This window comes from Cupressus sempervirens, chromosome 4 (assembly GCF_028749045.1).
Source record: "Cupressus sempervirens isolate cs-2001-9-10 chromosome 4, ASM2874904v1, whole genome shotgun sequence".
Classification (NCBI taxonomy): domain Eukaryota; kingdom Viridiplantae; phylum Streptophyta; class Pinopsida; order Cupressales; family Cupressaceae; genus Cupressus; species Cupressus sempervirens.
The window spans coordinates 380,650,096-380,662,010 of record NC_143121.1 but is presented as its reverse complement, the minus strand read 5'-3'; positions in this window follow the sequence as shown (position 1 = coordinate 380,662,010).

Sequence of the window (11,915 nt, the reverse complement as noted above, 5' to 3'; positions counted from 1 at the left end):
AAAAATGTAGAAAACACGTCCAAAATATTGATGCTTCGCATTGTTGGGCATTCATTTTGCACGAGATCAACGGCAGGAATCCATAGTGTAATTCCTCTCTTGAAAAGCAAATCTTTTTAAGGATCCACTCCAAGGTTCAGTTTTTGTCTTGCGACATACCAAAATCCGCTTAGTAGAAGATAAATGTGAATGTTCACAAGGAGGCCTTTGCTAGTTCCAAAAACTCTTTTACCTTGGAATCAAGTAAAATCTGTTCGCTATCTCAAAATATCACACCAAAAGAACAATATTTTTTGTATTTTTTGTTTTTTAATGAATGCAACTCTAACAATGCAGCTAGTATGAGGTCCTAATCTAATAGGGGGGTTAGCAAAGCAAATAATGAAACTGAAAGCAAATAACTTGAAAGTGAAATTCCTAAACAGACATAAGCTACAGAACACAACACGCTGCGAGTTAAACCTTCAAAGAAATCAGTAGGAAACCAATGAAAATAGGAGCAATGCTTCCTAGAATCCACTGATGCAATTATCGGTGAGAATATTCAACAAATTGGATGATGTTTCACTCTTCATCAAATCGCAAGGCCATGGAAAGTGCAGTCATGCAAGACAAAAAGCTATGTAGACACAATCGGGTGATTTCTTCTCAAGCTCGTTACGTCAACAGAATTCATATATCTATAGCAAACACCAGAACTAAAAGATTACACAACCAGAAACAACATAATAAACCTTTGGTTCAATCAAAATCTCATGAATAAATCCACAAAACAATGACACATTTAGGCAAGAATAACTACACTCCAAATGCTAGCACCAAAAGCATAACTTTATTGCATAATAACAGCAGCCCTTTTTTACATTTTACAATGGGGTATTTATAAGAAATCATCTCCTCAATTTGTGTTGAGAGTGAGAGATATCTTAATGCAATAAAATGCTTTTAAAACATTAAAACAAACTAAATATATATAAACTGATAATCTAACTGGTGCTTAGAGGGACTCCATCCATATTTTATTCATTAATTGGATGCATGAGCCCTTTACATGTCAAAAACAATGAAAGCATGAGAGAGAAAGTAGGAGGGAGCCATCAGTTGAAGTATAAGTGCATGAAGACACCAAAAATAGAAGTTGCCCCTTCACTAGGCGTGTGTTAGTGTTAAACTTGCCATCAGAATGTGCTCCCGATGCATGGAAAGTGCTATTTTGGAACTGGCAGTCAACTGTTGGCGCACCTCTGAATTGTGGAGTTGCATGAAAATGTGGAGCTGCGGACTTGTAGATCTATGGAGCTGTGGAGCTATGGACCTACGGATCTACGAACCTGCGGACCTGTGTAGCTGCGGAGCTCAATTTGCCAAAAAATCAAAGTTCTCAATTTTGAAAACAATTTTTGGGTTTTGTTCAAATGAGGTTTTAGATCACTTTTTTTATATGCTCCATGCCCCTTTCTGATGATTTATACCCTCTTTATAGCCAATTACTTTCATCAACTTGCACTTCCTCTGCTTCTTCAATCGAAAATCTCAAGGCACCTGCGTTGAATCTTGTCCCCAATAGCTGCATAAGATGAGGAACCTAATTTGCTTTATGTGTCCAATCCTTTGTCTTCTCTCCACCTGTCCAATCCTTCCCGACAAGAAACCAAGTGATCCAGATTATCCAAGATGATCAAATGTTTGCAACTTTTTCATATTTTTTCACAAATTTTCTAGGTGTTTTTAAATGACATTTTTGGAGGTCTTTTGCTCAAAATTTCAAGTCGAAACCTTTGTCAGTCCCTAAAACTGGGCAGTCAAAGGCTCATTATTTTATGAAATTGAAATTAGATCTTCAGTTCTTCTTTCCAACGGTGTAAGCAGTTCTGAATTTCGAGGCTCGAGTCAAAATGTATGATCTCAACAAGTTGAGAATGCCATTTTTAACTACAAAAGAAGCAAACATTAGTCCATAGAGTTAACAATGCATAGTAAAGACATACTAGCCATTCAAACAAAACTGGGAGGAATCTAAAAATTTGGCTAAGTCTGAAATTTTGAAGCCCTGAAATTTGGCTTAGTCTGAAATCCTAAAACCCTAAAATTTGGCTAAGTCTGGATTTCTGAAGCCCTGAAATTTTCTAAAATCTTTACCTTATCTCCGGGAGGTCTGAAACCTATCTCAAAAGATTCGTCGCATATATTAAAATATATCTTAAATATAAGAAATGATATATTTTAAGCCCCTCTCATGACTATGTAGCCAAAATTGGAGGTCAATGCCTTGGGAGTGCGGGTGGGCTCTCTACTGCCCTTAAAGCGCATGCACGGCCTTCCAAGGGTGGCACACATGCGCTGCCCATGAAGGCATGCATGGGGCCTTCCATGAAGGCACACGCGCACAGCCCATGAAAGCGTGCGCACAACCTTCCAAGGGCAGGGTGCGCGCGCGGCCCATGAAGGCACGCCCATGACCTTTCAAGGGTGGCATGCGTGCAGCCCATGAAGGTGCACACACAGCCTTTCGAGGGTGTGCACGCAGCCTTTCAAGGGTGGCATGCATGCGCAGCCCATGAAGGCACGCGCATGCGGCCTTTGAAGGGGAGCACGCACGCGCAGCCTTTGGGGGGCGGCATGTTTGATATATATATATTTTATTTTATTTTTTTAATTTCTTTTTTGTTTTTTTTTTTTTTAAAAAAAATTGTTTTTTTTTTTTTTTTTTTTTTAAATTGTTTTTTTTTCGAATATTGACTCTAAAATCCTAAGGTATATTCTTCTCTCGACTCTCAAACTATGAGTCCGAGAGTCGAAAAAAGTAGGGGGTCCCCATTCCTAGCTATGAATGGGGCGTGTGTTGTGGAGACCACAACAGGCATCAATAGGATAACTTGACACATGAAAAGTCACTCAGTATCCATTAAGTAACTCAGCACATGAAGGATCACTCGGCATCCATGAAGTAACTCATCACATGAAGGATAGCTTGGTACACACTGTGGAACTCGATACACACTATAGAATGAACAAAAATGAGAAGGATAACACATCAACCTAGGATGCTCCTACATTAGACAACTAGGTTAGAAAGAAATAATTCTCCTAAATCATGTAAGTGTCAAACCTATGCTGAATCCAACTCAAATTGAGAAATCCATGTAGCATCTTCAACTAGTCTATTTTACCAGTTCACTAAATATTCATAATAGTCTTTTCCTCTTGTGCTTTTACCAACTCTTTAATCCAATATCTATTCAACCTCTTCAATCTACTTCTTAGGATAATCATTAGGTACAACAAATTCATCATTTGACTCATGACACTTATATAGATCAGCAACATTGAATATAAGAGATATATCCATGTCATTAGATAACTCAAGTTCATAAGCATTTACATTGTCAAACTTCTTCAAGACCTTACAAGGTCCAAAGTTATTCATCTCCAACTTACTATATGTTCCAACTAGAATTCTTGCTTTCTTCAAATGAACCATCACCTCATCACCAACTTCAAAATTATGATATCTTCTAGACTTATCAACATTCCCCTTGTCTTTTGATTACTTTGTTCCAACTTCAGCTTCACTTCCTTATGTAAAGACTCCATAAAATTAGCAAATTTTACTCCTACAATGCTTCTCTTCTCTTCATCAACAACATCTCTTAAATCTAATACTCCTCTAGGCTTTATTCTAGTAACAATCTCAAAATGTGTCTCCCTTGTACTTATGTTCATAGAATTATTATATGCAAACTCAACTTGTGCTGATACCATCTCCCAATTATGTGCTTCATCTCCAACTAAGCATCTCGACAAATTACCCAAGCTTCTATTCAAAACTTCTATCTATTCATTAGTCTGCGGATGGAATGTATAACTAAGCTTCAGCTTAGTACCCATCTGCTCCACAAAGTCTTCCAAAAATAACTAACAAATTTACTATCTCTATCAGAAATAATACTTCTCGATAATCCATGCAATCTAATGATCTCTTTGAAGAAAAGTTTAGCAACATTCTCAACATTTGATGTCTTCTTACATGGTATAAAATGAGCCATCTTAGAAAATATATCCATGACAACATATATAGAGTCACACTCCTTCACTTTTTTAGGCAATCCAAGAACAAAATCCATACTAATGTGACTCTAAGGTTTCTCAGGAATAAAAAATAGGTGTATACAATCCAATATTCTAACTTACACCTTTTGTAACTTGAGAAACTCCATAACTCTTCACAAATTTCTGAACATCCTTATACATATGTGGCCAATAATACTTCTCCTTTAGCAAACTCAATTTCTTATCAATGCCAACATGTCCAGCCAATCCACCACTATGATTTTTCTTAATCAGATTCAACCTCATAGGACTTCTAGGGATACACAACTAAATACTTTTGAACAACATACCTTCTTGAATGAAATATTTATTGTACTTACTAATGTGGTCTATCATATTTGGTTGTCTATACTCTCTCCATGCCTTAGAAAAATTATGATCAACATCATACAACTCTTTTATTTAATCAAAATCAAGAACTTAAACCTTCATTTTAGTCAACAAAGAATTTCTTCTACTCAATGCATCAACAACTCTATTAGTAACTCCACTCTTATGCTTAATCAAAAATGTAAAACTTTGCAAATACTCAACCCACTTCATATGTCTCTAATTTAATTTATGTTGACTTCTCAAGTACTATAAAGTTTTATGATTAGTATACAACACAAACTCCTTAGGAATCAAATATTGTCTTCACTTCTTCAATGCTTGAACAATAGCATAAAACTCTTGATCATACACAAAATAATTTCTTTTAGCATCATTCAACTTTTCACTAAAGAAAACAACATGCTTACCTTCTTGACTCAATACAACTCCTATGGTACTACCACTTGTACCACATTGAACTTGAAATACCTTATTGAAATCAAGAAAAGCCAATACAAGAAACTCAACAACTTTCTGTTTCAAAGTCTCAAAACTCTTATCAGCTCCATGTGTCCACTTGAATTCCTTTTTATCTCCTCTCATTGTCTCAGTCATAACATTACAAACAACATTAAAATTCTTTATAAACTTTCAGTGAAAACTAGAAAAACTATGAAATGATCTTACCTCACCCACATTCTTAGGTGTAGGCCATTCCAAAATTGCTTTAACCTTCTCAAGATCCATTCTTAAACCATTAGCTAAAATCAAAATTCCCAAATATGAAATCTCTTCTTGCATAAAAGAACACTTTTATAGATTAATCAACAACTTTTCGTCTTTCAATCTCTGCAATACTTGTCTAACATGCTCAAGATGTTCTTCCTTAGTCTTACTAAATATCAGAATATCATCAAAATAAACAATCACAAACTTACCCAAAAATCTTTTCATAATTTCATTCATCAACCTCATGAAAGTACTAGGTGCATTAGTCAAACCAAAAACCATAACTAACCATTCATAAAAACCATATTTTGTCTTGAAAGTGATCTTCCATTTATCACCTTCTTTGATTCTTATCTAATGATAGCCACTCTCCAAATCAACCTTGGTAAAATACTTTTCTCCACTCAAACAATCCATTAGGTCATCCATCCTAGACATAGGAAACCTATATTTCACCATGATCTTGTTAATAGCTCTAGAATCAGTACACATCCTCCATTCTTCATTATTATTAGGTACTAATACAATAGGTACAACACATGGACTCAAACTTTCTCTAATTAACCTCTTCTACAAAAATTCATGCACTTGCTTGTTAAGTTCATCATTCTCTGTAGGTGTCAATCTATATGGTGCCTTTTTTGGCAAACTAGCTCCAAGAATCAGGTCCATACAATTACTTATGCTTCTCACTAGTGGTAAACTATTAGGAATATCCTCAACAACAATATCTTTATACTCTTTTAGTAATTCTATATTTTTTTTCTAGTACTCGGCTATCACTATCTGTTATCACTCACTCATTACCAACTTCTGTTATCACTTAGCCATTACTAACAATACTTGGTCCTCTAGGAACTATAGCAAAAAAAACTTGATTTTTCTTCACTTCTTTTTCAAATTGTTTTCCATTAACTGTGTAAACTTTTATTGTGGTACAATTAACCTCATCTGGACTTTCAATCAAAGGAAATGATATTTGTTTCTTTCGATTCACCTAAATAGTATATTGATTCAATCTTTCATCATGTACAACATATCTATCATATTGCCAAGGTCTACCCAACAAAATATGACAACAATCCATAGGCATACTATCACACAACACTTCATCAAAGTAATGTCCAATCTTGAACTTCATAATGCATTGCTAACTTACCAATATCTTATGCTCATCTTTGATCCATGAAACATGATAAGGTTTAGGATGCTTCAGCCTATGTAACTACAACTTTGTAACCAACTCTTTTAATGCCAAATCTGTAGAACTTCCACTATTAGTGATCACCTTGTAGCATTTTCTAGCCATCTTACATGTAGTCTTGAAAAGAGTTCTTCTAAGGATAGGCTCCTCATCACTTATCTTATTACATAAGGTTCTCACCATCAGATTTTCTCCAGCCTTAGGTCCACTTGGTGAACTCTCAATATCTCCTTGCATCCCAACATTTTTATTATTCTTCCCACTTTTAGAAGATCTACATTCAAGAGATCTATGCCCTTCTTTACCACATCTAAAAAAATTACCACAAAAACTATCTCTAGAATATGAATTACCTCTTCCTTGGTAAGAACCAGTACCTCCTTGGTAAGAACTACCTCCTTTCCACTCAGTCTTATCTTTGGCATCATTCTTCCTTTTAGATTTTCCTTTATCATGCACAAAACAGTTAGATGTGCCACCTTCACCTAAAATGTACCTCTGCCTCTTCAGAATCAACCACCTCTATCACTTTGTCTTTATTCATGCTTCTTTGTCAAGATCTTCTTAGCTTTCAAGGCATATTGATATGTTTCTTCTACACTTTTCAATTTCAAAAAACTTATCTCATCTTGAATTCTAGATATTAACCAATTTATGTACCTTGCAATTTTCTCAACATCATCATCCACATGTCGAGATCTAATGTCCAATCTATAGAATTCCTCAGTATACTCCTTCACAGTCATGCCTTTTTGTCTCAAATTTTACATCTTTCTCAACAAGCTAACTTGGTAATCAACAAGGAGGAATTTGTTCTTTACGTTGTTCATTATCTTTGTCCAAGTCTTAATCTTCTCCTTTTCTCTCCTTTGTCTATCATTTTACAAATGCTCCCAGCACAATGAAGCATGACCTTTCAACCTAATAACTAAAATCTTCACCTTCCTATTATTAGGAGTGTTTTCATACTCAAAGAACCTCTCAATATTAGAGATCCAATCCAACACAACATTGGTATCCAACTTTCCATCATAAGGAACAAATTCTATAGTAGGCTTTGAATGTGCCCTAGTCAATACTCTCAGCAATCTTTTCTCATCTTGATCTTCTTCCAGTTTTGGATTAGGGTTTGATGCTACTACTTCATCATCACTCATATCCTCAAGATGCCCTCCTCTCTTCTAGGCTATATCTACAACATCTAATCTAGCTACAATTATTCTTAATTGATTTCATATAGCATTATCAGCATTTCCTGTAATACCTTAACCATCTCAAACTAAAGAATAACCAAATAACAATAATCCAAACATACAAATTAGATTAGAATCCGAACATTTTTTTTAAACAATATCCATTACAATTTAATCCTACACAATAGGTTCAGTAATGTACTCATAATTAGCAATGATCATTTCCAAATTATTACATCAGAGTATATAGCATATCTATACTCTTATTAGAAATACAACAACTTTTAAAATACAATCAACTTAATCCTTGATTCAAAGTATTTAACAATCATTTCTTCTAAGTCCATAACCAACCCTATCTCGAACCTATAATCAAAAATAGAAAATCCACAATACACCAAACAGGGCTTAAAACATGAATAAAATCATTAAAACCTCCAGTAATCTTGCACGTTAGATTTTATGACAAAACTATAATCATAATAATCCTTTTAACAAAAATACTGAAAATATTATTTTCTTTCCACATTCAATTATACAGCAAATACTTAATTTCTTCATGCAGATATGCAAAAATAAACTCGTATAGAATATGACAAGGTAATGATCTAGTAGTCCATGGGTTTCAACATAAGAATCTACATTTAGCCACTCGTAGAACTCAATATGTCAGGTGAAACCATAATATTCTTATCTTTTTATATGATTTCCCAACCCATAAAATTTTAAATATTACCACTTGATTAAATAACTATCATAAATTTTCCCATAAGGATCCAGACTAGTGTCGGAGGGCATCCAGCAATATAATTCTATCACCACAAGTTACTCGCTTTATGACAGCCAACCAATCTAAAGGATCACACTTGCATAATCTAACATACACAAAATTCTAGATATACTAACTAGAAGAAAATCTTAGATTAATTTTCCAATTCCAACTAATACACTTATTTCATTTGCTTCAATATAACAATTGCACCAGCAAATAGAAATATCACTTATAACCATTTTCAATCTTTCAAAGTACCAAATGAAACCATAATTGTTTCCACGCTTTAATTTTCCACTACATAATAGCTATATTCAAATTAAATAATAAGAAATTGACTTTACTAAGATTCACCATATTTACATTTCATTTTTTTTTTTAAATGTAATAATAAAATGATCCACACATATAATATCATCAGATTATAAAATTAATCAATTCCCATTTCCAAAACCAGTAATCACAATAATTTCCAGATTGTATATCTATGGTAAAACTAACAGTACAATTCATAAGGATATACTTACACATTGATAATTGTAAATAAATTCTTGTACATATATATGTGCACAATATTTATACATATACATACATGCACTCACTTACATATACCAAAATATATGTAAAACCTTATTAATTTAAAGTCAGTTTTGAAATAGGTAATAACCTTTTTCAACTGTACATCTAATAACTAGTCACTACCAGATAATACAATTCTCTCTACTTTAATTAGTAATTGTTTGACAATGTATCAGTATCAAAGTGTTTGTTTTGTATCAGAATTCTTGTTCCAAAATCAATGAAACATAATTTCCAAATTTCCTAAATCCGATATAGCCTATAAAATAATCTTGTTTTCCTATCGATGATTCAGACTAAACATAAGTTAACAGTTGCAATGAATATCTCTATGCTATAGTGTAATCTTCACAACAGTAACTCTCATAAAATCATAGTATAACTCAATTGTTTTCTTATAATGAAAACCTTGAATTCGTAAAAATTAATAATGCAATAAATAGGAATCAAAACCCTTTTCAAAATGTTAGCCTAGAAATTATATGTATGTATATATATATCACACAGAATTCTGAAACCCATAATCGCATACAATGTAACAATTATGAGCCTATATCTTTAAGCCCTAAGTACACATTATTATTGATGAAAGACAACAATCAAATAACAATTCATGCAATCATTTTGTTTCCTAATTTGCTGTCTAAATTCAACACCTAAAAAAATTTAAAACATTGCAAAACATTAAACGACAACTGTTGACATAAAAAAACACAACCTTTGTTTCAAGTTTATACCCTCAGTTCATAGTCGTGACCCGTAAAACATTGCAAATTCGCGACCGAGTCACAATAGTAAACAAAATATTAAACACGAAACAAGGTATCCATAGAGCTCGACTCATATAAGAGCCGATACCTTATGCTATCTCACAATCACACACATAAACTACAACCACAACATACACATAAAATCACAATACCAGTATGCATCAATGTTACCAAAGTGATATCTCCATACCTACATTCGAATATGGGTATGTGCAGAGCTAAACATCGCATACAAAACCATACTCTGCATTTATCCATGCTGGAGTGTAATTACTTACCATTTAAAACTAAAAAGAACTATATACACTTACACATTTCAAATTTTTGAATGCAATATAAGAAAAAATTACAAAGCATATATAACCTTACACCTGATGATGGGTTTACACTAAATTTAGCTATGAAAACCCCAAATCCTGCATACACCTAGAGTTGGGTAATGAATTTCAAATATTGCATCTATTAATTAATTGATATTCAACATTACTTAGTGAATATAATATAGATAAGAGAGTAGAGTTAGAGAAAAAGCCCCCTACCTATTTATATGTAATAAGAAACACAAGCAAAGCTGTCTAGAGAGTTCTCTTCTCAAAATTGCAACCCCACACTTCCAAATCCACAAAACTAAACATAGAATTACCAAGGAAACCTTCTTAATAATGGCAACTGAGAAAGCACATGAAACGACAACAGAACCATCAATAAAATGAAAACATGAACCTCTAAAAAGTTGATAAGAAACGACATTCTGCATCATGGTCATCAAAATCCCCATGAAAAATGCAGAGAAACCCGCTCAACAAAGCGTCCAAATTTCCTAACTGAATACCCACAATGGCAGTCTGAGCTCATGCATCGTGAAGAAGAAAAAAATCAATGCTCATAAAAATGAGCATAACCATAAAAATCTCATTCCTTAGCTTCTACGACACTTGGCAACCATAGTACCAAATACGACCTACAACACATTAATTGCATTTGCATTGTCGCCTTTCACCAAAACCCAAAACCTTTACAAAGTCCTTTGAAGTTAGGCATCGATAGCTTAAGCTTTGCATAAGTATAGGTTAAGACATAGTTAAGTATCATTCAATAGGTTAGTCTAGGTACTAACCCTTACTAACATAGTATTAGGTACTAACATTAATATTTATATGTATATTAATATTAATGTTGATATTAATATTAACATTAATCCTAATTTAATATTAACATCGTTGCTGACCATTAAGTATACTTACATGTATACATATATTTATAACTTGTATCAATATAAATACAAGTACACTAATATACAATAGTAACATATACATATATATATATATATATAAAAATATATACTCAATATATATATATAATTATTTAATACTAATGCACTTATATTTATATACATATGTATATATTACAACAATGTTATCAATATACATATATATCTAAATATACTTAAAACTAGCAACGAAAAATACATGGTAATGATAATATTTTAAAACCACCTTATACAGAAATCTGAAAATACGAATAAGATAGAAGTAAAAACTGAAACTATACTAACATAGATTTTATAAAATTTTATTCCTAAATCTAGATTATTTCAGATAATAAGATTCTGAATATAAAACTGAAAGCATAAAAACATATGTTTCTAAGAATTAGATTTTGAATAACCTCTAAATTCTCGAAGAGTTTACATAATAATACCAGAATTAAAGTAACTTAACAAGTACCAAACCATCCAAAAAAGTAAACTAATCACAAATTCCAAAGTGTCAGATATAGAACTGTGAGGGCCATGACATTTCCTCTACCATGAACCATCTTTACATATCAGGTTCCTACAAGATCGTAACCCTCGAAAAGTTATAGTTCAAATCCATAGATCTGTAACCCTACAACAAAATCTAAAATAAGGTTCTACACAATCCAAATTCCTAGTACAAACTACTTCACACTTTGGCAATATACTTGCATAGTTAGGAACAACCTTGCTATGATACTACATGATGCAAGGAGGTCAAGGAAAGAAAGAACCAGGCCTAAAGGCACACCCAACAATCCAAACCAACCTTGTAGAGTTAACACAATAGAAGAAAACAAAAAAGAGAGAATAGCACCATAGAGAGAGAGAGAGAGAGAGAGAGAGAGAGACTTTATTGATTCATTAGATGATCAACATACATGCCCAACTATAAGGCATTCTGGGTTATTACCAGATACAAAATACATTCAAGATCCGACGTGAAATT